Here is a 27983-nt window from a genome sequence, read left to right on the forward strand (position 1 = left end):
GGAAACCGGGTTGGAAAGCAATGATAAGATACACTTGAACCCATAGACAGTATAAAATGTAAAAATCTGACAACACCAATTGCTGCAAGCCTGGGGGGAAGCCTCAGACAGTAACAGTGGGAGAACACAACATTGAAACAACTATTTTGGAGAGGCAATTGGTACTATCTACAGTATCTAGTGAAGATGAAAATGCACATGGCCTGAGGTCCAGATATTGTTCATCTGGCTAATTACTTTAGAAGAACTTTTACCCATGCCCACAAAAAGACATGTACTAAAATGTCAACATTATATTTGGTAGTGAACAATTGGAAGCAATGTAAATGTCCATCATAAGGGAAAGATAAATAACTTGTGTCTTATTCATATGATGAATATTACTCATCAGGTACAATGAATAAATTGAAGTTATGTATCAATATGGATAAATCTTAAGTATAGAAATAATATATAAAATATATTTAATGAACAAATTTCAGAACGGAACATAAAGTGTGATATCATGTACTGAAACACTCAAAGGAATCCTATCTATTTTTAAAACTACATATACAAGTAACAAAATGACATAGACCCATACCTATGTAGCAAAAGTATAAACTACTAAATGGGAAGGATTCATCGTGGTGATTACTTGGTGGGGGAGAGACCTGGTAGGAGTGTTAGCTGCAAAGAAAACTTCAGATGCACTTGAATTGTTTTATTTATTTTTATTTTTTTTAAGTCTGAATTAAATAAGATGAAACTCTAATTAGTTCATTTAGATTGTGGATGACTTCTTATTTTGCTCTTTATATTTTTGAAATATTTTACTAAAACATGAAACTGAAATTTGTTTTTCAATTTGGGGAGGCATGATTACATTTGAAGCTAGAGGGTGCAAGAAATAGGGAGACTTTTAAGACTCTGAAGAGATTGGAGATAAAATATGGGCCTCTTGAAAATGAAGCATATAGGGTCTAAGGCACAGAGAGGAGTCAACTCTGAGATCCATTCCACATTTTATGACACCCTCTGTCTCCCACATCTATGTCTTGCTGATCTTTTTGCATCTGGTGCCGAGCACAGGGCCTGATAGCTAATCAGTGTTTGCAGGAAGGAAGGTTGGGAAAAATGAAAGGAAAGAAGAAAAATTGGGGACTGTGAAAGGGAAGAAAAGAAAGAAGGCAGTCAATGACAGCAAAGAAGAGTTGAAGGAGAGAGTAAATCAGAGATGAACTAAAGAAAAGACAAAAGATGTGGCATTTGTTCTGTGTAGCCAAGAAGAAGGTATGTTTTCCTGTTGAGAGTGGAAGGGCTTAAAAAAACCTCAGATTTATTTACTTTTTCAAACACTTGCATCATGTTCTCTTGGTAGTGGAGCTAACTACATCCCTAAAACTTAAATTCAATTGTGAAGAAACAATGACACTTTGGGAAAAGTAATTGCCAGATCTACTGAATTGTAAGAGGTAACTTGCACTGGTGTGTGAAAGGGAAGCAGACATAAAGGGAATTTGGGGAAGCTTCAAATAAGTCACAGAGTTGGTAAAAAGGTGGTTGACTTATTGAGAAAATTGAGCTGGGTTAGAAAACTCTTTAGCAATCACCTTATTTTGCATTAATATGAAGAATAGGCAGCCATATGCATTGGACAACTTACATATATACAAATAGTGCTGCACCAATAATGACTAGTGTTGCCTTGAACTATGAATCACTCTGTGTGGATAATAGTAAAGCCACATTAAAACTCCCACTAGAGCTGCCCCCAAGATCTGCAATTGGAGTCAGCCTTAACTTGATTCTTTGGCTGTATCCATTTAATACTACTGTTGATGTCAGAGGACTAAGGGCAAGGCAGATGTTGACTATAGGCCATTTGTAATTGTGTTATTGCACATGATAAATCATGAAATAATTCTGAGATAATTGCTTAACCAAATAAATAACACCAAATAATTCTGAGATAATTTCTCTCTGCTGGAAAACAAATCTCAGGGTTTTATGACATTATACAGAATTTCAGTGTCAAAAAAAATTGCACTTGATAGGCAGTCAGATTAGTTGGGACTTTCAGATTTTCTGCATTATATTTTCTTCATGGACTAGAAGATCTAAAAACACCAAGTAAATAGAATTATGATATATTAGAAACGGTGAACATCTATTAATATTTCACAAAATTCAGTAGTGTGCATCTGGTACCCATTGTATATAACTTGAACCAATTTTTAGTATGTTTGTATCATGTGTTCAGTCCTAAAGTATAATCATGGGATGGATTCTGGAAACACATAAAATAGTATAAATATGGAGTGGGCAACTATGGCCCTCCTGGCAGTTCCAGTCTACCACCTGCTTTTGGATGGATGTGTACTAAGAATAGTTTTTACATTTTTAAGTGGCTGAAGGAGATCTAAATAAGAGTAGTATTTTATGACATAAGAAAATTGTAAGAAATACAAATTTTTGTCCATAAATAAAGTTTTATTGGAATGTAGCCACACTCATTCATTTATGTGTCCTCTATGGCTACTTTCACACTAACAGCCAGAGTCAAGAAGTTGTGACAAAGATCACATGGTCCACAAATTCTAAAATATTTACTCTATGGGCCTTTACAGAAGTAGTTTGCTGACCCCTGGTCTAAATATGTTATTTTGTAATTATGTAGTACTTTTCCTTCCTGAGATTGGCATAAACAACTCTTTGGGTCACTTGACAGTCTTGGGGTTTGGCTGGTCATCAACCATCACATAATCATCTTCCCAAGGCCACAAGACAGAGAATAGACAATTATATAACAGTCATCCATGTCGGAAATAATGGCAATAATCATGTAGAATTTCCTGAGCACAGCAAGAGGAGCTATTGAAAGCATACTTCCATTAGAGGTCTTTCAGCTCTTGCTGGAAAAAAGATCTTATTTAACCAACTTGTTGAGAATGCTTTACAAGTAATATTGGTAGTCATAGACAAAGAAAATAGAGTTGGTATTTCCTTAGAACCCTGAACAGAAGTTGCTAGATGAATATCTGCTTTCTTATTCCTTATTTGGATGCCAGCTTGTATAGCTGAACTTTGTCCTGTGTATTCAGCTCTCGTTTTTTAGTGTTTAATAGCTCAATTAAAAAAAGAATTCTTACACGAAACTAGCTGTCTGTGCACAGAGTTTACTCATTTTTTGGTGCTTGTTGTTTTAATTGCTTGGCCACTTTGGCTCTGTAAAGCTCTTTACTGTAAATTCTACACCCACTTGGTCTTTGTGTTTTTGTTTCAATGCGCTGAGGTTGGTCTGTGTCACTGGGCATTGAACATGGGGTGAAATGTCTCCGCATACTATAAAGGAGCCATAGAACCATTAAGGACACAGGAAAAAATTCTCCTTGGGATTTGACCATGTCAGAGTAATTTCTCTGCCTTCTGAGGAAAAGTCCAGAAATGATGTTTTCCTAATAAAACTTATTTTCAATTACTGAATTTTATTGGAAATGTCTAACATTGCTATTGGCTTACCCGTCTCTTTCAAACAGATGTGATTTTGTGTTTTCATAATTATTGGATTCAGAAATACCTACATGAGGTAAAGACTTTTTTTTTTTTTTTTTAATGTCATGGCTGTGGAGCTTTTGCTCCCTTTGATGGCATTGAAGCCTGTTTAGGCAGCCAGGCAACTCAGTGAAGCTCAAAAAGGCTGAAAGGCAGAATGGAAATGGCAATTTCTCTATTGCTTCTGGAGAACTTCAAGAGAAGTGTCTCTGACACATATTCGTTCAATTTTCAATACAGAATTTTATATTGCTCTGAAAACCATTTGTTTTGCAGTTTCCTTCTTTTCTTCCCCTATCCTTTCTCTCTTTCCTTCATCTTCTCTTCTTTCCTTATCTCTTCCTTTCCTCTACTCTTCCTCATGTGCAAAGAGCACAGTTTCCCTTCTATTTTTTTTTATTAGATTATCGTTTCCTAGATAATATGGGTCAGGATTTCAGTTTCGTTGTCCAAAGTGGTGTGAGTCAGATGCACTGTTACCACTTATGCAAACAGGCGAACAGTTAAAGAAATATAAGCCTGTTTTAACTCTAAGTGGAAATATTTAAGGCAAACTTCATGTATCTTATCTCTTTCTACCTCTATGTCTTCCCTCGCTTCTTTTCTTTGATGGTGCTCCATTATACTCAGTTTTTACTTGGTTTCTTTCTCTACTCCACTCTCTCTTCTCTTTCCTCCTGGTTTCTCTCTTCCTTTTCTCGATATAATGTAGTAATGTATTTGTTTTCTGTTGCTGTGTAACATATTACTTCAAAGTCAGTGGCTTAAAACAACACCCATCTGTAGCTCACAGTTCTATAGCTCAGTGTCCAGGTGAACTTGATTGAGTTCTCTGTTTAGAGTCTCAAAAATTTGGTTAATCTGCAGCCCTCAGACAAGAGTCTGCTTCTAAGCTCATTCAAGTTGGCAGAATTTAGTGCCCTGTGCTTGTAGGACTGAGGCCCCTACTTTCTCACTGGCTGTTGGCCAATACCTCTCCCAGCTATTAAGGCCACTCTTGGGTCCTTGTCCCCAAAGCCCATCTTTGCAATGGACAACCTCACTTGTAAGAACCCTTCTCATACTTTGAATCTGACTTTCTTTCCCACTACCAGTTGGAGAAAACTGCTTTTAGAGGGCTCATGTGACTAGGGTAGGTCCACAAGGATAATCTCCTTGTGATTACGTCAGCTGACTGGTAATCTTAATTACAACCACAAAATCCTTTTTGCCACGTGAGTTAGCAATCACAAGGCTAGTACTAGGAGGTGCAGGTTGAGGGGGTCATTTTAGAATTTTGCTTACCACAAATAACATTTATTTCCTTCTTCTTGGGACAGATTGAGATGTTGGTAGTGATGAAAGTTGACCCTGCCTTTTATATATGAAGAATCTCACTGATATCCTCAATAAGGTTAGTTGAATCAAATGTTATCAGATATGTGAGACTGGAATAGGGCTTTATGACTTCTGCTAAAGTGTTTTCTTTGCTATACCTTGGTGCTTTTCTTTCTTTCTTTTTTTTAAGATTTTATTTATTTATTTGACAGAGAAAGCACAAGCACAAGCAGGCAGAACAGCAGGCAGAGGGAAAGGGAGAAGCTCAGCAGAGAGCCCGACGTGGGGCGGGATCCCAGGACCGTGAGATCATGACCTGAGCTGAAGGCGGATGCTTAACTGACTGAGCCAACCAGGCACCCCCTTGCTGCTTTTCTTATAAAAGTTGTAGAATGCAGAATTCCACTTTTTTTTTCAACTTTGAAACCCCACACTGATCAAAAACAAGTAGTTATTAAGGGCTGGAAGGTGGAGGAGTCTTTGAGAATAACTTTTATTTATTCCTTTATTAAGAGTTGGTATGAGCTGAATTGTGTTCCCCCATTCAGAACGTGACTCCCACATTCCACTCAGAATGTGACCTTATTTGGAAAGAGTGTCATTGCAGATGTAATTGTTAAAATGGGGTCATTCAGAAGTGGGATAGGCTCCTAATCCAACATGACTGGTTGTCTTATATATAAGAAGGGGAAATTACAACACAAACATACACAGGAAGAATGCCACATGAAGAGGAAAGCGGAGGTTAGGATGATGCTTCCACAAGCCAAGGAATGACAAGGGTTGCCAGCAAACCTCTAGGAACTAGGGGAGAGGCATGAAACAGATTCTCCCTCACAGAACTCAAGGGAACCAGCTTTGCTAACACCTTGATTTTGGACTTCTACCTCCAGAACTGTGGGACAATAAATTTCTGTTATTTAAGCTACGCAGTTCATGATAACCTGGTTATGGCAGCCCTAAGAAACTAATAAAAGAGTTCTTTAAAGTGATCCAAATTTTAAACCTGTAGTCTATCATATACAAAAGTTACATTTTGAATAGGTGTCATCTGAGTTCTAACAGATGATTGCAAAGTAGTCCAGTAAAAAACACTTCAGAAATTAAAGATACCTGGCTCTGGTAAAAATATATCCTTTTTTTTTTCATTTTGAACTCTTATTAAATATTATGATATTGAATAAGAAAAACATAAAAATCTGTTAAGAGCTTGAAGTAAGCAACTAGGGTTCATCTTTGCACCCCAGCCCTGGCTGGGGTTTGTATTTGTAATTCAAAAGCAAATATCTTGAATGCATGGGACCTTCTTAGGAGAAGTCCTAAGTTCATCAAATCACTCATTCAGCAAATATTTATTCTGCATGCGTGACTTGCGAGGTACAGTACTGGGACATGGGGGTAGAGTGGTGAATGAGAGAGACCCAGAGCCGAGCCTCTTGAAGTTGACCGTTGAGTGAAGATTTGAAACAAACACACACTAGCAGATTTTTTAAATTACAAATTCTCTTAAACGCTAGGAAGAAAACAAAGTCTTCCATTCTTGCTCTCTTTGGTTAGAATAAATAATAAAAATTATTGCAACTCTAGCTGCAATAATAAAATATTATAGACTGGGTAGTTTAAACAATAATCTATTTGCTTATACCTTTAGAGGCTGGAAGTCTGAAATCAGGGTGCCAGCCTGGTCCAGTTCTGGCCTCCTTTTCACTGTGTGTTCACATGGCCTTTCCTTGGTGCCTGCATGCAAAGCTCTGGTGTCTCTTCCTCTTTTTATAAGGGTACCAGCTTTATCAGATTAGGGACTCACCCTTATGACCTCATTCAACTTTTATCACCTCCTCACAGGCCCTATCTTCAAGTACAGGTTGGGTTTTAGGGCTTGAAGCCCTAAACCCATATGAATTTTGGGGGGACACAAGACACAAACATTCATTGCATAAGTCCTTCAAATTATTCCCCCAGGGAGCAACTGGGATGATCCTGTTATAATGCAAGGCAGATCATATCACCCTTCACTCAAAAACTTCCAAGGGCTTCCCATTTCAGTCAGAGTAAAAGCCAAGGAACCTGCTATGATGTCCAAGGTCCTGCTCTATCTGACCCTACCATTACTTCTCTAGTGTCATCTCTTAAAACTGTCCTCCACCTTAGTCCCCTTCAGCCGCTCCAGCTCCTTGCCTTCCTCAAACATTCCAGGCACTTTCCTGCCTCAGGGCCTTTGCACTTAATACTCCCTTTGCCTGGAATACTTTCTCCTTGAGTAGTCACAAGGAAACTTGCCTCTCCCCACTGGCTCTCTTCTCACATGTTACCCTCTCAGTAAAACATTCCCTAGCTTTAGTATCTAAATATTTTTTGATACTCATTCACTTACTTATTTTGCTCACTGTATGCTTTTCTGACTAAAATATTATCTTCATGAATGCATGCACTTTTTGGTGTGCTTTGTTCACTGTTGTATCCACAGCACTTAAAACAGTTATTGGCACATACTAAGTACACAAATAAATTTGGTAGGTGAATGAAAAAATGAACAGGGTGTTGTGATAGGGAAGAGTGGGTGAGATCTATCTAGGTTAATAAAGAAAGGTCTGTCTCAGGAGGGACAATAAAGTGCAAACCCGAAAAATAAGATGCCATCATGAGAAGAGTCAGAGGGAGGGCAGTCCTCTGGGAGAGGGGAACAGGTGGGGAGGGGTGTGCTACATGAAGAGGGAAAAGTATATGCTGTGGGTTGGGGAAGGGTTTGGCATGGTTTGGGGAGTTAGAGGAGGTGAGTATTGATGAGATAATGAAGGAGATGAGGGGAAAGGGTTTAAGATGAGGTTGCAGAGGTAGGCAGCAGCCAGCTTATAAAGCACCTTGTCCACCCTACAAAGGAATTTGGACCTTTATCTCTGTGCAAAGGGAAGCCACTGAAAGTTTTAGGTAGGTCCAGGGTAGGACTTGATACGGTATTTGTAAAAACAACCCTAGTCTATGTGAAGAGAAAGGGTTGAGGTGGGCAAGAATGGTGGTAGGGAAGTATTACAGTTGTCAAGGTAAGATATGATGGTAACTTGGATTTAATGTTATCCTACCCTAGCTTTATTTACCCAATGCCAAGTACCTAGCTGGCTCCTGTTATGGGCATACAGCTGGAAGAAGGGCAGCAGACTGTGGACATTCCTCTTGATTAGTTACCACTCCTTGGGTGCAGGATATTCGAAGCTTAATGACAAACATTAAGAGTTCTACAGTGTTTATCTTAATTGGAAATACTCTTCTCAATTTATTTGGTAACCTCAATGGGTTACGATTACTAAGGGTGAGGATTACTTTTGAATTGGCACTCCTTTCATGGCATGGATTCTATCTGTGCTGCATGATTTTCTGGAATATTGATTATGTGAGTAGAGCACAACCAATCAGATGCCCATTTTCTCCATCTGCCAAGTGGGAATGCTCCTTGTTTTCAAGGGCTATCTCCCTTTTGAGATAGAGACAACAGAGAAGATGAATAAGTCAGCAGGGACAGCTCTAGAGATGCAAGGTGATATGCAAAATTAAAAGTATTCTAAGGACTATTTAAGAACTTTTCCACTGAGACTCTCAAAGGAGTTTACCAGTTCTCCGTTACTGGCCATGACTATTCTGGCTGAGGAGAAAGGTAGCTTGCAATGGTAAAGATCCCAGGGGTAACAAAGTTGAGCTCCCCAAAGTCCTTGGCCTGTTTTCCAAATTTTAATAAATATGCAATCCAATCTGCCTGTTCTAGGACAGAACTAACATTTTATTTGGATGCAATACAGCATACAATTGCAATGGTTTTGACATATTCAGTTAGACAAGAGTTACCAAATTCAGCTATTGTACAGAAAATTAACAATGGATGCTATTGCTGAATCTTAGTATCTAGATGCAATAAATCCAAGAGCAACAAGTCAAAGTGGGGAGCTCTATTAATCAGCACATGCACAGATATAAAAATATGTGTGAGTAAAGTTTCTGAGGGCAGTAACTTGGTGTATGACAGCATTGCCAAGACCTACTGGTATACAGGCGCACAGGTCTGGGCCCAGAACACAAACTGAATGGGAGATTCTGTATTCCCCATGTTGGTTACTGTCTTTAATAATTGTTGTCCTTTCTTTTGGTGATTGCCATGCTCAAGTTTATTTTTTGGCAAGATTATCATGAGTGAGTAATTGCTAATGATTTGTAAGTTGCACTAGGAGGTTTTAAGGAGCTCTGGCTATGCCTCATAATTGCCCAGCTGCTATTTGTAGGTCTGCTCCATTGACAGAAAATTTAGAAAGTGAGTTGAAGAGGGCTTCAGTAGCATCCCAGTAGAAACAGGGATTATTGCTAAGTTCTCATGATGGGCCACGTTTCCTTTGAGAATTACATGTTTGAGAACATGGTCAATTTTCGCCTCACTTCCTCAGCTTGGCATGTTGGCCCTTGGCATAGTTGTGATCTAAGCAGAATTTGCCCATAAGACACTGTGCCTCTGTCAGCAGATCTCATACCATGTGTAAAGAGCTTCCCCGGGTATACAGGTGTATTTCCACCAATGTGGAAAATTTCTGTAGCTACAATGTAATTTACAAACACTGGTCTGATGGTGCCCGCATTAGGCAGCTGGAGCTAGTGTGTCTTATGGGGCATATGACATAGTGGTTAAAAACTCTGGAGTCTACCTGTCTGGCTTCAAATATACACTGCAGCTCTTGCTACCTCTGTGACCTTTGCCAAGTTATTTCATTCCATGGGCCTCAGTTTCCTCATCTGTAAAATAAAGTTGATTCTGGTAACTTCCACATAGGTAGTACTTAACATCATGAAGTTGTGAGAATTGAATTCATTGATTCGTGTAAAGTACTTAGAAGTGTGCTGAGTGCATAGTAAGCGCTCCATACTGTTACTTTTTATGATGTAGCATGAGGCATAACATGACTGGAATGAGGTCAGTGGCCCCATAAACATCATGTCAACAGGAAAGAAAGAGTACATGTTTCCTAGAACGTGTGGTGACTTTGCTCTACAAGAATTTAAAAGAGCACATACATACTTTACTTAAATAGCTACCCAGGGCTGAAAGATTACCAGCGCATGGTATGGACATTGTGAAACATTGGTATTCTAAATTATTGCTATTTTAGTGCTACTTGGGGACTTTTATTCTATTCAGGTGTCCCACCAAATGTGATGAGTTTTTGAAAATGTGCTGAGAAAAAAGATTGAGGTTAATCGCTTCATGCCCACTTTAGGCACTCCCTACCCAGACCCTTTAACTGTCTCACTATGACAAAGCTCTCACATACTCCTGCTGCTCCCTTGTTAATTCTTAATTTGGGGTTGACCCATTGATTGAGTCATTCATTCATTCAACAAACTTTTTGACTGTATAGTAATAATTACGGTTTTTATTAAGTGCAAACTCCATGCCAAGCATTGTGAAAAGCACTTAAAAGTATATCCTACTTTGTCCTCAAAAGAATATTGGGAGGAAGGAATTACTATACCCATTTTATAGATTAGGCTTAATGAAGTACGATGTCTTATCCAAAGTCATATAACTTGTAATTGGCAAAATCTGAACTCAAAGCCAGGACTGTAAAATCAAAGCACTGTGTTAAACTGCCTCCATGTTACCAGGCCCGATGCCAGGTACTAGTGAAACAAAAATAAATGAGCCAGAGACCCCAATTTTAAGGAGATCAGTTTAGTGATAAATTCTTATCAAAATTTGTCTGTGTCATGTTCCATTAGGTTAGGGCTCTAATCTCAGAGAACTGGTAAATAATTGAGTATATGGCTATAATGTGTTAGAATCCTATATCCCAGATATTTTACAGAGTGCTTCTAGAGATGTCATCTTATCGTAAAAGACTGACATCAGTAAGCATCTCAAGGGAAAAGCGCGAGGTTTATGGTGGGGTAGTCTGAGTCATTACATCGAATCACGAGGGCTGTCATCTATGTGGCAAATATGCATGTGGCCCCTTTATTTGTGCAAAGGAGGATTCATCACCTTCATCCCTTATCTCTTTCCCCAAGCAAAGCTTTCCTGCCTTTGTTTCTTCACTACCTAAGTTCACCTTTGAAAGAAGGGAAGACAAAAGTCTCAATATTTCACAAAATTGGACAATTTGCTTTTGGAGTCAAATCTGGCAATGTGACCAGGAAATCTTTTGGAAAAAAAAAAAGTTCTTGGTATTTCCTGCTTCTTTGCAGATAATGAATTCAGAAAGGATGACCTCCCCCCACCAAGCTTAAAAAAATGTTTACCTATCCTTCTGTTTTCCAATCCAAACTGGTATGATAACATTCAGGAGGTCAACATTTGAAAATGGGTTTTGAAAAAGAAAACCACCCACACTCAAAAAACTATTTTCCTTCCTAGTAAATGTAATTTTAAATTTCAAAGACAGGATTTAGGTCAGTGGTTTGGGTCATTTTTTATTTTACCCAAACTGGGCCACCCTTCCCTTATTGTGCAATCCAGAGGAATCAGAAAGATGTCAGGTAATAAAAATCCAGCAAGGAAAAAAAAAGTTGGAATACATTCTGCCCAAAGTTGCATGCCCTTAAGTTTTGCTGACTTCAGCAGGATTTGTACATAAGTAACGAAGGGCAGAAACTGGTCCACTGATTTTATTATCATTGAAGAGGAGATTTTTCTGACTGTAAAATGAAAAAAATATATAATTTATGATTCAGACCCAGGCTGACAGGTTGAACAAGAGATGGAAACTTACCTGCTTGTGGCTTTAAATATAAACATATGCAAGTCAGGGGAGACCAGGAGCACCCACACGTGACCAAGAAGCATTCAGGTCCGATATGACCTTTCCATTCCTGGAGCATCCAAGGCATATGGATGTGCTTTCAGACAGGGTCTGCAAGTGAAGTTTATTATGACATGGAGGCAAGATGAGGTGTGCTGGGCTGACTGGACGAGTGACCTTTCCAAGCTGTCAATCTTTGTTATCCTCATATATCATTTCATTGCAAGGCGGGAGCCAAGAGGATGGCTTTTTACCTCAAACATAAAGCTTTAGCTTGCTAGTGCTGCTGCTAAACCTGGACTTATTACCTTTGATGGATGGAAAAATACGGATAAGGTGCAAAAATGATGTTCCTTTGAAAACCCTTTACCATTTCCCTTCTTTATTACCCCAACCTGCCATACTCCTATTTGAACGTGTCCACTTCTTACCTCCCACATTTGCTTGACCTTCTGATTTCATGTGAATGTGCTACTTTCCCATACTAAATGCTCCAGTGCTGTGGTCCTTTGGTTGACTGGGGACTACCTCTCACATGACTCAAGTGATTCCAGTCAAGTGATCTATGTATTTTTGCTGTTTGCGATGCTATTAATGTATAGACTCTCTAACAAGTCCAGCTTTAATAAGTACATTTTTAAAAATCATGCCTGCTTTCTCTTTATGTAACACTTTCTTTTTAGAAGCTCATATGTTTATTCAACAAACATAACCCAGTACTTGGTACATAGTAGACATTTAATTAATGTTTGCTGAATAGATGAATGGCTTCCTATTCATAGAAGATGTTGTATTTGAACTGGATTTTGAAGGATAGGTAGAATTAAATAAGGGAACGGGGTTGGGGGGAGGATAAAGGCGGAGGTAGGGAAGTAAAAGACATGTATGTGGTGTGGGCTTAATGCCTGGTACTAGATCAGTAATCAACAAATATATGTTGGGACGCCTGGATGGCTCAGTCAGTTAAGCGGCTGCCTTCGGCTCAGGTCATGATCTCCAGGTCCTGGGATCGAGTCCCACATTGGGATCCTTGCTTAGCGGGGAGCCTGCTTCTCCCTCTGCCTGCCGCTACCCCCTGCTTGTACTCTCACTCTCTCTCTCATAAATAAAGAAATAAAATCTTAAAAAAAAACCCACAAATATATGTTGAATGAATGAATGAATGAAAGAAAGTTGATGTTAGGCACCAAACAAATAGAAGGGTATGTAAGTTTTACCCCCTTCTAGGAGCTTAGAGTCTAAGCTGTAAATGACTAATGATAAGTCATGTATTCATTCTATAAATATTTACTGAGTACCTGCTGTATTAGAGTTCCCCAGAAAAGAGAATCGGTAGAACCTATCTCTCTCTTTCTCTTGGAAGATGATAGATAGATAGATAGATAGATAGATAGATAGATAGATAGATGATAGATGATAGATAGATGATAGAGACAGAGATGGATATAAATATCTATATCCATAGATAGATTTATTTTAAGGAATTGACTCACAAGATTGTGAGCTCTGGAAAGTCTAAAATTGGTGAAGTGGGATAGCAGGCTGGCGATCCAGAAAAGAGTGGATACTACAGCTGGAATGCCAGTCTGAAGGTAGAATTCTTTCTTCTTAGGGGGAGGTCAGGTTTTTTTTCTCTTATGGCCTTCAGCTGATTGAATGAGGCCTACCCACATTATGAAGCCTCATCTACTTTACTCAAAAATCTACTGACTTAAATATTAATCTCATCTAAAAATGCCTTCATAGTGACATCTGGTCTAGTATTTGACCAAATATCTGGTTACCATGGTTTAGCCAAGTTGAGACATAAAATTGGCCATCACATCTACTAAGTAGTGAGCATTGTTCTTGGTACTAAGCATACGGCAGTGAATGAGATAAAGATCCCTGTGATTATGGAGTTTACAACACACGGATATGTAAATGTTCCATTATAACACATGGTAAATATTACGGAGAAAATAAAGTGAAAAAGAGAGAAGGGCAGCAACAATTTTAAAGAATGGTGTGCGTAGGCCTCATGGAGAAGATCCCATTTCTATCAAGACTTGAAGAAGTAAGGAAGTGGCCATACAGATACCTGGGAGAGTAGTCCAGGAGTGAATAGCAATTGTAAACCTTCAGCAGGAGAGCGCCTAGTGTGTTTGAGGATCAGCTTTTGATCAGTGCTTTATTATACATAAAATATAAGCACAGATGTAACATAGGCAGAGCTTGCTGTTGAATTATTTTGGAATGAGAGATTATTTCCAACGAGCCTTCTTGGAATAGACCCTAGTATCTAGTACTTAGTAGATATTAGTGTTTTCTGGATAAATGAATGACACCTCATCATAGATGATGCTGTATTTGTGCTGGGTATGGAAGGCTAGCTGGACTTAAATGGTGAACACAGAGGAAAGAACAAGATGAGCTGTAAGAAAGTACAAGGTATTTTTGAGTCATGGGTACTAGTCCAGAATGGCTAAGTCATAAACGGTTTGGTGGACTGAGCATGGGGGGTATGAGGAAGACCAGCTCAAAGAGAAGGTTGAAGCCAGACCATGAAAGACCTTGCAGCTAGGCCACAGAACTTGGGTGTCATTTCATAATCTAAACATCAGATTTTTTAAAGGAGGGGAAAAGTGAAGTTTTGCTGTGATTTAGGAAAGTATTTGCTGAAGGATATTCTTTTAAACACTGATTCTTAGATTATTGGTAGGTATTATATGAAGAAAAACCAACAACTTAATTTCCAAACAAATTTGGGACACGTTAGGTTAAGCAAAGTTAAACAGGTTTTTTTTCTTTTTACTGCAATACTTCAAATAATCTTAATATGCTAAGAGGTGTTGTAAGGCTCAAAGAGACAGATGTAATAAGCTATGTTTTCCTAGTATTTTTGGTCACAGAAATACTTTGTGATAGTGTATCTAAAAGGATTAACAGATCATTGTGCACACTTCATTTGAAATCCTGTTTTAGGAAGATAACACTTGTTGAGAGACTGGATTGAAGGAGTAAATGAAAGAAGATTGGAAAGCTGATAGAATAGCCACGGGGGAGGTAATAAGAACATGAACTAGGGCTAAGTGGCATTGTGAAATAGAGACTTCTCAGAGGTAGCATCGCAGATCTGTCAACAGATGAGTGTATTTGATAGAGGGGTTGGGGGGTTAAAAAAGAAAAAAGTAGAAAAATTGAATGTCTTAGAGCGTGAGAAGCTGGTAATATCCTCTGAGGCAAAACCCCAAAAACAGACTTAGGCTTAAGGGGAAAAAGGATAAATTTGAGAGATTTAGGAACCTGATTTTGTAATTCTTAAATACTGGGATATTTTCTAGATATCTTTCTGTTATTGCCATAGTTTAATTTCATTGTGGTCAGAAATTATATTTTGTATGATTTAAATTTTTTTAAAAGATTTTTTATTTATTCCTTTGAGAGAGGAGAGACAGAGATAGAGAGCAAGAGCACAAGCAGGGGGGAGAGGCAGAGGGAGTGGGAGAAGCAGACTCCCTGCTGAGTGGGGAGCCTGATGCTGGGCTCGATCCCAGGACCCTGGGATTATGACCTGAGCTGAAGGCAGATGCTTAACCAACTGAGCCACCCAGGTACCCCGTATGATTTCCAACTTTTAAAAAATTTGTTGAGATTCATTTTAAGGCCCAGAGTGTAGTCTATCATGGTGAATGTTCCACACCACTAGAAAATAAAATATGTCATTCTGTTGTTGAATGGAAGAGCCTATAAATATCAGTTTGATGAAGTTAGTTGATAGTGTTGTTCAAGTCTTCCACATCCTCACTGATTTTCTGTTGTTTTATGAATTACTAAGAGATCTCGTAAATATCCAACAACAGTTGTGGATTTGACTTTTTCTTTTAGTTCCCTTAGTTTTGTGTCATGTATTTTGAAGCTCTGCTTTTGGGTGCAATCACATTTACAGTTGTTATTTCATTATGAAATGTCCCTATATATGCCTGGTAATATTCTTTGTGCTGTGGTCTTTCTGATATGACAACTACTACTCTAACTTTCTTCTGATTTGTGTCTGCATGGTATATCTTTTCTCAACCTTTTACTATTTATCTGTGTATGTCTTTATAGATAAAGTGGATTCTTAAAATAGAGTTGTATCTTGCTTTTTAAAAAATTCAATCTAACAATCTTTGGCTTTCAATTGGGGTATTAGACCATTTGTACTAATGTAACTACTGACATGCTTAGACTTAACATATTGTTGCTTCTCTTCTACTTGCTTCATCTCTTCTTAGTTCCCCTTTTCTTCTTTTTCCCCCTTTTTTGATTCAATTTTCTCTCCATTATAGGCTTATTAACTATACCTCTTTTAAATTTTTTTCAAGATTGCTCTAAGTTTGAAATATATATCTTTCACTTAAAATAGTTGACAGTGAAATTATATTACACTATTTCACAGATGGTATAAGAAATTATAAAAAAGCAAATAATGTATTATTTGTCTCAGGGGTATAGGTCTGTGTTTCATCAGTCTTACACAATATGCAGCGCTCACCACAACACATATCCTCCCCATCACCCAACCACCCCATCCCTCCCACCTGCCTCCACTCCAGCATCCCTCAGTTTGTCTCCTGAGATTAAGAGTCTCTTATGTTTTGTCTCCCTCTCTGGTTTCATCTTGTTTCATTTTTCCCCTCCCTTCCTCTATGATCCTCTGTCTTGTTTCTCAAATTCCTCATATCAGTGAGATCATATGATACTTGTCTTTCTCTGATTGACTTATTTCACTTACCTTCTAGTTCCATCCACATCATTGCAAATGGCAAGATTTCATTTTTTGATGGCTGCATAATATTCCATTGTGTGTGTGTGTGTGTGTGTGTGTGTGTGTGTGTGTGTGTGTGTGTGTGTGTATATATATACACATATATATATATATATATATGTATATATACCACCTCTTCTTTATCCATTCATCTGTTGATGGACATCTAGGCTCTTTCAATAGTTTGGCTATTGTGGACATTGCTGCTATAAACATTGGGGTGCAGGTGCCCCTTTGGATCACTATGTTTGTATCTTTGGGGTAAATACCCAGTAGTACAATTGCTGGGTCATACGGTAACTCTATTTTCAACTTTTTGAGGAACCTCCATACTGTTTTCCAGAGTGGCTGCACCAGCTTGCATTGTGGGAGGGTTCCCCTTTCTCCACATCTTCGCCAACATCTGTCGTTTCCTGACTTGTTAATTTTAGCCATTCTGATTGGTGTGAGGTGGTATCTCATTGTGGTTTTGATTTATCTTTCCCTGATGCCGAGTGATGTTGAACATTTTTTCATGTGTCTGTTGGCCCTTTGGATGTCTTCTTTGGAAAAATGTCTGTTCATGTCTTCTGCCCATTTCTTGATTAGATTATTTTTTGGGTGTTGAGTTTGATAAGTTCTTTATAGATTTTGGATACTAGCCTTTTATCTGATATGTCATTTGCAAATATCTTCTCCCATTCTGTCCGTTGTCTTTTGGTTTTGTTGACTGTTTCCTTTGCTGTGCAGAAGCTTTTTATCTTGATGAAGTCACAATAGTTCATTTTTGCCCTTGCTTCTCTTGCCTTTGGTGATATATCTAGGAAGAAGTTGCTGTGGCTGAGGTCGAAGAGGTTGCTGCCTGTGTTCTCCTCTAGGATTTTGATGGATTCCTGTCTCACATTTAGGTCTTTCATCCAATTTGAGTCTCTTTTTTTGTGTATGGTGAAAGGAAATGGTCCAGTTTCATTCTTCTGCATGTGGCTGTCCAATTTTTCCAATACCATTTGTTGCAGAGACTGTCTTTTTTCCATTGGATATTCTTTCCTGCTTTGTCAAAGATTAGTTGACCATAGAGTTGAGGGTCCATTTCTGAGTTTTCCATACTGTTCCACTGATCTATGTGTCTGTTTTTTATGCCAGTACCATACTTTCCTGATGATTACAGCTTTGTAATATAGCTTGAAGCCCGGAATTGTGATGCCACCAGCTTTGCTTTCTTTTTCAACATTCCTCTGGCTATTTGGGGTTTTTTCTGGTTCCATACAAATTTTAGGATTATTTGATCCATTTCTTTGAAAAAAGTTGATGGTATTTTGATAGGGATTGCATTAAATGTGTAGATTGCTCTAGGTAGCATTGACATCTTTACAATATTTGTTCTTCTAATCCACGAGCATGGAAATGTTTTTCCATTTCTTTGTGTTTTCCTCAATTTCTTTCATGAGTATTCTATAATTTTCTGAGTACAGATTCCTTGCCTCTTTGGTTAGATTTATTCTTAGGTATCTTATGGTTTTGGGTGCAATTATAAATGGGATCGACTCCTTAATTTCTCTTTCTTCTGTCTTGTTGTTGGTGTATAGAAATGCAACTGCTTTCTGTGCAGTGATTTTATATCCTGCCACTTTACTGAATTCTGGTATGAGATCTAACAGTTTTGGGGTAAAGTCTTTTGGGTTTTCCACATAAAGTATCATATCATCTGCAAAGAGTGAGAGTTTTACTTCTCCTGTGCCGATTCAGATGCCTTTTATTTCTTTTTGTTGTCTGATTGCTGAGGTTAGGACTTCTAGTACTATGTTGAATAGCTGTGGTGATAGTGGACATCCCTGCCGTGTTCCTGACCTTAGGGAAAAATCTCTCAGTTTTTCCCCCTTGAGAACGATACTCGCTGTGGGTTTTTCATAGATGGCTTTTGTGATATTGAGGTATGTACCCTCTATCTCTACACTGTGAAGAGTTTTAATCAAGAAAGGATGCTGTACTTTGTTAAATGCTTTTTCCTGCATCTGTTGAGAGGATCGTATGGTTCTTGTTCTTTCTTTTATTAATGTATTGTATCACATTGATTGATTTGCACATGTTGAATCAACCTTGCAGCCCAGGAATAAATCCCACTTGGTCATGGTGAATAATCCTTTTAATGTACTGTTGGATCCTATTGGCTAGTATTTTGGTGAGAATTTTGCCATCCATGTTCATCAGGGATATTGGTCTGTAATTCTCCTTTTCGATGGGGTCTTTGTCTGGTTTTGGGATCGAGGTAATGCTGGCCTCATAAAATGAGTTTGGAAGATTTTCTTCCATTTCTATTTTTTGGAACAGTTTCAGAAGAATAGGTATTAATTCTTCTTTAAATGTTTGGTAGAATTCCCCTGGGAAGCCATCTGGCCCTGGGCTCCTGTTTGTTGGGAGATTTTTGATTATTGTTTCCATTTCCTTGCTGGTTATGGGTCTGTTCAGGTTTTCAATTTCTTCCTGGTTCAGTTTTGGTAGTTTATACATCTCTAGGAATGCATCATTTCTTTCAGGTTGTCTAATTTGCTGGTATATAGTTGCTCATAATATGTTCTTATAATTGTTTATATTTCTTTGGTGTTGGTTGTGATCTCTCCTCTTTCATTCCCGATTTTATTGATTTGGGTCCTTTCTCTTTTCTTTTTGGTAACCCTGGCCAGGGGTTTATCAATCTTATTAATTCTTTCAAAGAACCAGCTCCTAGTTTCGTTGATCTGTTCTACTGTTATTTCTATTTCATTGATTTCTGCTCTGATCATTATTATTTCTCTTCTCCTGCTGGGTTTAGGCTTTATTTGCTGTTCTTTCTCCAGCTCCTTTAGGTATGGGGTTACGTTGTATATTTGAGACCTTTCTTGTTTCTTGAGAAAGGCTTATAATGCTATATACTTTCCTCTTAGGACCACCTTTGCTGCATCCCAAAGATTTTGAACAGTTGTGTTTTCATTTTCATTTGTTTCCATGAATATTTTAAATCCTTCTTTAATTTCCTGGTTGACCCATTCATTCTTTAGTAGGATGCTCTTTAGTCTCCAGGTATTTGAATTCTTTCAAACTTTCTTCTTGTGATTGAGTTTGAGTTTCAAACATTGTGGTCTGAAAATATGCAGAGAATGATCCCAATCTTTTGGCATCAGTTGAGACCTGATTTGTGACCCAGGATGTGATCTATTCTAGAGAATGTTCCATGGGCACTGGAGAAGAATGTGTATTCTGTTGCTTTGGGATGGAATGTTCTGAATATATCTGTGAAGTCAGTCTGGTCCAGTGTGTTATTTAAAGTCTTTATTTCCTTGTTGATCTTTTTCTTAGATGATCTGTCCATTTCAGTGAGGGGGGTGTTAAAGTCCCCTACTATTATTGTATTATTGTTGATGTGTTTCTTTGATTTTGTTATTAATTGGCTTATATAATTGGCTGCTCCCATTTTAGTGTCATAAATATTTACAATTGTTAGATTTTCTTGTTGGGAATAGACTCTTTAAGTATGATATAGTGTCCTTCCTCATCTCTTATTACAGTCTTTGGTTTAAAATGTAATTTGTCCGATATAAGGATTGCCACCCCAGCTTTCTTTTGATGTTCATTAGCATGATAAATGGTTTTCCACCCCCTCACTTTAAATTTGGAGGTGTCTTTGGGTCTAAAATGAGTCTCTTGCAGACAGCATATTTATGGGTCTTGCTTTTTTATCCAATCTGATACCCTGTGTCTTTTGATTGGGGCATTTAGCCCACTTACATTCAGGGTAACTATTGAAAGATATGAATTTAGTGCCATTGTATTGCCTGTAAGGTCATTGTTACTGTATATTGTCTCTGTTCCTTTCTGGTCTCTGTTACTTTTGGGCTCTCTCTTTGCTTAGAGGACCCCTTTCAATATTTCTTATAGGGCTTGTTTGGTGATTGCAAATTCTTTTAGTTTCTGTTTATCCTGGCAACTTTTTATCACTCCTTCTATTTTCAATGACAACCTAGCTGGATAAATTATTCTTGGCTCCATATATTTCTCGCTTAGTACCTTGAATATATCATGCCAGTTCTTTCTGGCCTGCCAGGTCTCTGTGGATAGGTTTGTTAGAACACTGTATCCTTCTTATAGAACATCCTTTAAAAAAGCCATTTCTCTGCTTTTAATTTTTCTATGTAAGATCCATATTTCTAAATGGTATCATACTTCTTTTTGATGGAAGATTTTTCTTTAAAATTTTTTGAGTACACATCTAACAATTATTTCAGCTTTAAGTTTATGAAAAAGATTTTCTTTCATTATTGAAAGAAATTTTTGTTAAATATACAATTCTGGGTCAGCAGTTTTGTTATTTGTTTTGTTACTGTTTTGTTCCTTTCATTCTTTAAATATGTGAGTCTATTATCTTTGGGCTTGTGTTATCTCTGACAAAATATCTGGTGTAGTCCATGTCTTTGTTTCTCTCTATGTATATTCCTTTTTTCTATCTTGAGGATTTTCTCTTTATCTTTGCTTTTCATCAGTTTGACCATGATGTGTCTGTGTGTTTTTTCATGTTTATCCAGTGTGGGATCCTCTGAGCTTATCAAACCTGTGATGCATTGTCTTTCATTTGTTTGTTAAAATTGTTAGCCACTCTCTCTAAATGTTTTGATGTTCTATTCTCTTTCTCTTCTTGGAGTTTAGTAATTTCATGTTAAAACATTGCTGTTGTCTAACATTTTTTGAATGCTTTGTTTTAATCTTCTACTCTTTTTTTTTTCTTTATGTTGAGGTATTTATGAGAGTGATGGTGTTCTTCACATATGATGACATGTTTGTCACCTTAGTCTTTGTGCCACATGCCCATTTGACAAAGGGCCATAATAAGGAGGGAAACTGCTTATCACAACTGAAAACCAGGTCTAAATACCATAAAGAATCCTATTAAAGAATTATTATTATTATTTTTTTTAGGATCTGGTAAAGGAGAGATTGATTGAGGTGGCAAATATTAAAGGGATTTTCCCAGGCAGGCTTTTCTTTGCTTGTGGGGACTCAGGCTGGTTGGTCCTTCCTTCAGAGTGATATAGACTTGGGACAATTTAATTGTGGGGTTATCAGCAGATACTGGAAGTAGCACACAAAAATCAATCTCAGTAAAATCTCTGAGATGTGTACCTTGAGCTACTGCTATGGTTCTCATAGCTTGTGCTTGATTAAAACAGCCTACTGAATGAAGTAGAGACCCTTCTGAAGTACTTTATTGGGACAGTTATCTCAGTTAAGGAAGCAAGATCACATGCCTAGTTAACTTACAGCTGCTGTAGCAAATATGGAAGACAAACTTGCAAACACATTGATGAATCTGTTATGACTATCTTCAACTATCTTTGGAGAAATTATCATAAAACTCATGAAAAATTTAAATAATAATTATAAGAGAAAATATAAGAAATATGAAGAGTAGTCCCAGGCTATCCAATGTAGGAATATGAGAAAAAAGGAAGATAAATAATAAAAGAAATATGAAGAGGAGAAAATTTCCCACAAGTGAACACTTGCAAGCAATTATCAAATTCAGGCAAAATAAAATAAAAAGAAAAAGAAACTGCACCTACACTTAACCTCAACATATTTTAAATTTGAAGAAAAAAGGGAAAAATTCCTACAAATATTAGGCAGAAGATATAAGTCATTTATGAATTCTATCCCTTTCATAATATTAAATGCTATGAGACAACATTTAGATTTTGAGGGAAAAATATGACTTAAGAATTTTATACTCATTCAACCTATTTTTCACATGCATGGCATCAAAAGGAAATTTTCAGAAATTTAATTTTGTTTTTTAAAGGTAAATTCTTTTAAATCTCTGAAGAAAAGATATATCTATGCTCTGAAACAAAGCTTAGTATAAGATGGACATCTTCTCAATTTGTTTTACTAAGGTAGGCTCAACTGAAAAAGAAAATATGTGTATATTGTTTTCTTAGTAGATGCAAAAAATTATTTGGTAAAATGTTGCATCTCTTGGTCTTAAAAATAAGAGTCTTAGTAACCTATGACAGAAAACTTGCTTAAAATACTAAAATTATCAGTCTGAAATAAATACAAAATGTGATATTTAAAGGTGAAAGACTAGAATAATGTCAAAATCAGGAATAAAGTAAATATATCAGTTATTACTAATTTATTTAGCATTGCTTTTTAAATAGATGGAATAAGATAAAAATAAATGAGTTATAAATATTAGAAAGGAGGAGACATTATTATTTGCAAATCATATAGAAAGATAAATTTGTAACTAATTTCTAAATTTCTAAACTAGCAAGAGAATTGTTGGGGTTAATGTAGAGCATGAAATCAGCCATAATACCTGGCTTGCTAAAATGTAACATGGAGGTCGCTGAGGGCAGGGAAGGTTTTGGAGAAGGGCGTAGGCCTTTGGAATGCCGAGGCCTGAGTGACCACTGTGCCGTAGGAATGCCGCTAGGAGTTGCCTTCCCTGAAGCTTTCTTAGCCCAAACAGCTGCCCTGTGATCTAAGAGAGGTATGCATTGTCCCTTAGGCTATGTTTAGCAGAACTCATGGAACACACAGATTAGCATATTGTATCTTTCCTGTAATCAGATCCTCCTAGCTCCAATAAGACCCCTTGTCACACATCACGGGCTTGAGAAAGAGTGATAAGGATTTGTGATTATCCTGAAGGACCAATAAAGGGGGTAGCAAAGAAGAGCAAAGGGTCTTCTTCTCTGAGTGTTGACCCCCTTGCCTTCTCCTCTCTTTCACAGCAAAGTTTGGAGTATTCTTTCATCTGTTGGTACAGGGATTGCTGGCCCCGGCGTGGTGCCCCTGGCGTGATCATCTTGCAACAGACACTGAATGAACCACCTGAAAACAAGAAGTCTGGGTGCAGTAAGTTGGCATCTGCCCATGGCCGAGTTTGGGGAAGTTTCAGGCGTGAGTATTTTTATGAAATTAAAAGGTCTCTAAGAACTCCAAATACGGGGAAAAACCTCTCTCTCTGAACAGAGACAATATGTTAAGGTTTTAGAGCAATTTTTATTTTTTAATTTATTTTTAATTTTTATTATTTTTAAAAGATTTTATTTATTTCTGAGAGAGAGAGAGAGAGAGAGAGAGAGAGCGAGCCTGAGGGGGGGCAGGTCAGAGGGAGAAGCAGACTCTCCCCTGAGCAGGGAGCCTGACGTGGGACTCTATCCTGGGACTCCAGGATCATGACCTGAGCTGAAGGCAGTCACCCAACTGACTGAGCCCCCCAGGCACCCCGAGTATTAACTATTTTTGATTAGTCACACAAGTTGGTAATATTAGCAATGGTGCTGAAATCACACTGGCAAGGCTGTTCAACAGGATTAACAGGGAAGAGGACTCATATTTATTGAGTACCTACTTTGTACTAGAAGCCGGATATTCAAACGTGTATATGCACACACACACATACACTGTGAGGTAGGTAATTCTGTTTTCATCTTTTAAAAACTTTATATTATAAAACAAATCACAGGTGTGGAAAATCATACAAATTAAATCTGTAGCTTAGTGATTATTTGGTGGGTAAACATCCTGGTAACCACCACCCAGGTCAAGAAATATAACTTTGCTAGTGACTCCAGGAGCCCCTCTATGTACCCCATCTCAAGCATAGCCCCTCCCCACCAAAAGTAATTCCTAGCCTGACTTTTATAGTAATTATTTCCTTGCTTAATCATTTGAATGTGCATCCCTAGCCATTATAGTTCCATTTTGCCCATAAAAAAAAAAAAAACTTAATATGCGTTTTAAACCATAGACTGCCCCCCCCATATTGCTTTCTTTTCCTTGTAGTTTATCTGTTATGCTGTTTGACCCATAGAGTTTCTCAAAGTCTGATTTTGTCTACTGCATCCTCCCAGGCCAATTCAACATGGCCTTTGCTAATTCTGCATATTAGCAGCTGAGCCAGCCAGTTTCTATCCCTCTGGCATGATTATAGGTAGTTCTGTGTTTTTTTTTTTTTTTTTAAAGATTTTATTTATTTGACAGAGAGAGACACAGCGAGAGAGGGAACACAAGCAGGGGGAGTGGGAGAGGGAGAAGCAGACTTCCCGCGGAGCAGGGAGCCCGATGCGGGGCTCAATCCCAAGACCCTGGGATCACAACCGGAGCCAAAGGTAGACACTTAACGACTGAGCCACCCAGGCGCCCCGATTCTGTGTTCTTTTATCAAGAAGAACATACATGGCTAGAGTTTGCTTTTTGATATTAGCTGCTATTGTGTACAATGGCTACATATACTAATTCACGGCAGGTTGCAAAATGGCAATATTGTGTCATTTTGTTTTCTGTATCAATTGTAATAATTTTATAAGAAGATGTTTTTCTTAATCTATTATTTGGTCACTCAGTGGTACAGTTCATATAGGAAAGGTGGAACAAATACTTCATTCTTCTGTTTTATTTACATAGTTTTAAGAATATAATTTGTTTCTATACCATCTTCAGAAGGTGATCAGTTAGTGTTTTTGCTGAATATCATTATGAACTTACCGAAATGTATTTGATGCATTTCAATCGAATGCAATTATAATCTTTGTTGCAGCTGAAATTGTACCAACATTAGGTTGGTTTCTAAGTCTAGTTAGATAGCCTCAATGACTTCCTTGTTACCTGGTAAGACAAGATATTCCAGGCTCATCTTGTATATTTCCTGCCACACCTCTAGAATCATCAATTTCTCCAAGAGGTCCCTCTATTTTCTTAAATAGAAAAGGGCATTTCAAGACTATTAACTGAGTGTTATATATGCTGACTGCTACTAGATTGGTCATTGTTTCTAGCCCTTTTTAGTGAATAGAATTAGGTATTTTATATAAATATAGACATAGATTTTATTATATGTTTATGAATATAGATTATAGAGTTTATATATACCTGGCATATAACTTTGGTTTCCAAGGACAGGAGATGAAAAATTGAAAAGATTCTACAATAACTGATTTGCCACTTTATACATGCCAGGGTCTCAGAATAACAATGGTAAAACTGACGCAACCAACTAGAGTACCAAAAATGGATACAAAAATGTTTGCATCCACTGTGCCCTTTCCCCACCACTTGGACTGTACTATAACTACATTGTTAGAGCATATAGTCACTACAAACTTGTTTCTCTTTTAACTATTTTATAGTGTTACTTCTCCAAGTAAATATATACTGAGTGCTTACCACCAGTTCTCATGGCAATGTCTCTTCAGGCATGTTGTTGGGCTGGAGCTCGTTGTCAGTAGACAACTCAGCAAGGGCTCATGAAAAAAACACTGAGTGTTTGCAAGGCAATAATGGGTCTTTATAGAAGGTCAGTTTTGCTGGATATAAATTCTTGGTTTGTACTTTCTTTGAGTATCTTCCCTATATTATAACATTTCCTTCTGGCTTAAAGCATTGCTGTTGAAGAGCCTGATGAGAATCTCATTTTATTTTTTTGCCTATATGCCTAGGATGCCTAAAGAATTTTTTCTTTCTCTTTAAATACCAGTAATTTTACAAAAGTGTGCCTTGGTATTAGTTGTTCTGGGTCGATGATGTATTCCTTGCCTTTTTTTTGTTTGTTTGTCATATTTTTCCTTAAAGCAATTTTTAAAGGCTAACAGGGCTACTATAAATGAGAAACAGCTCCTTAAGGGGAGCAGGGCCTCTGTAATGGAGGACCAACTTCAGGGTTTGTTAGAGGTTGTTATTGAACAGAACCCATGGTTCCCTGACTGAGGAACTTTAGATTTAGAAGTATGGGAGAGAATTGGAAAGAACTTGAAATGTTGCCTTAAACAAGGTAAAAAGGTTTCTCTTGCTTCCCTTACTATGTAGGGTCTGGTCAGGTCTGCCCTGGCCCCTTTACATACTGAGGACACCTCAAACATCTTTAAGGAAAAAGGGCAACCTACGACTCCTTTGGCTCCCCAAAGTAGCCCTTTAACTTCTCAAGTTAGACCCAACAAAGAGGAAGAGCTCCCTCCTACGCCCAACTAGGAAATTCCATCACCTTCCCCCTTTTGTCCCCCCACTTAGTCGATCCTTACTGGGGGCTACATCTGCAAAGTGATACTTACAGGGGACCGTTTCCTAGGGAAGTTGGCTGTAAGGACTACATGTGTTGGAATGTTGCTTAGACCCATGATGGATTTCTATCTTTACTGTTTTCCATCAATGTCCTCTACTAACTACTTAAGCAAAAAAATTGGGTAATTTCCCCCTTGTAAAGCTTTTCTAGTGTTCTCCATGGGTTAAAAACAGTGGGTTTTTCAAGGCTCAAGGCAAGGTAAAATAAGGCGTGACCTTCACGGTGCGACCTTCAAGCACAGCATCACGGGATTTTGGTCCATACACAAGCACCCATCATAGCCTAGAATGCGATGGGGAAGTGGGGTGGTGGGGAAGGCAGGCCTCTCTCCTACAGTGGCCTGTATCAGTGGCAGTGGTCATAACGATTTAGTTTGGGGGATGCCTCGGGTCGCTTTGGTACCAGGAACCTCTGACATATCCCCCGCATGGGACGCCACCTGGGAGTCAGGGGATTTTCTAGGTAATGGACCTCTTTTCTTCAGTCCCCAAGGACTCTCCCTTGAGGTACTTTTTAACCCAGTGGAAACAATTTAGATTGCAAAATTTAGGAAAGGATTGGTCTCCTGTAACACTGCATGGCCTCAATGGGCTCTATCAGTTAGATCTTCAGAGCTAAAGGTAAATGGACCTAGGGTACCCATTGCTCATACCTAGACCTTCATTGCTCTACACCAGGACCCCAGTCTAAGAGCCTTGCAGAATGGGTTTGCCCGAACATGTTTGGCTAGTAAACTCCCTCCTGACATATTGGATGAGAATTATCTGAATAGTGGTATAAGATTGAAATTCTCTCTGTTCAAAAGACAAAGTTTTCTTGAATTATTGGTCTGCTCTTGATAAGAAAATGTAAACAAAGGTTTTTTTTTGTCTGCCCAGAAAACGAGTTTTCATGTTATGTCATTATCAGGTCTTTGATTACTTAGTTAAAACTTCTCAATATTAAAGGAGCTAAGTTTTGCTAACAACTATATAACCTTACATATTTGCCTTTGGAATCTCTTATTGTCACCTTGGTTAAATAAAAAGTGAGTTTTGTAATGATCTGTAATCCTATTTAGGTATGTGCTTTAAAACTTTCTAAGGTTTTAACAAACTTCCCCAAGATTTAAATCATGAACAAAATTTTGTTGACTAATTAGGCTCGTTTGGTATGTTACCCTCTGGTATAAGGTCATCAACACTCGATATTCTGGCTATTGGAAGTGATTCACATGTCACAGAAATAACTGAATTTCCTTGTCAATTGCATCATAAAGAATTCTCAGATCATTAACAATGTCCATTTCTGAGTTTTTGTCATTTATAATTGTTCTTATTCTCTTACAAAATGAGGTTCATCTTCAGTGAAATTCATATAAAGGTCTTAGGACAAATACAGGTTTTGATATCTTTAAAAACCTAAAGATTGAAATGGGTAAAAACTTGCAGAACTAACTAAAGCTGAATTCAAATTAAACAAGAATTAGTAACATGGGACTAAATGAACTAAAAGA

General features: G+C 37.8%; 1 long non-coding RNA gene across 2 annotated transcripts in view; it reads right to left on the reverse strand.

Moving 5' to 3' along the window:
• LOC113910441 overlaps positions 1-27983 on the reverse strand; it is a 126882-nt gene that overhangs the window by 4967 nt on the left and 93932 nt on the right. Inside the window, exon 4 of one of the 2 annotated variants that reach the window (XR_003516044.1) lies at positions 11632-11735. The exons of the other annotated variant lie outside the window; for it this stretch is intronic. This is a non-coding gene — a long non-coding RNA (uncharacterized LOC113910441). Of the gene's footprint in view, positions 1-11631; positions 11736-27983 lie in introns of those variants that run through there. 2 annotated transcript variants of the gene reach the window in all.

This window comes from Zalophus californianus, chromosome 6 (genome assembly GCF_009762305.2).
Source record: "Zalophus californianus isolate mZalCal1 chromosome 6, mZalCal1.pri.v2, whole genome shotgun sequence".
Lineage (NCBI taxonomy): Eukaryota > Metazoa > Chordata > Mammalia > Carnivora > Otariidae > Zalophus > Zalophus californianus.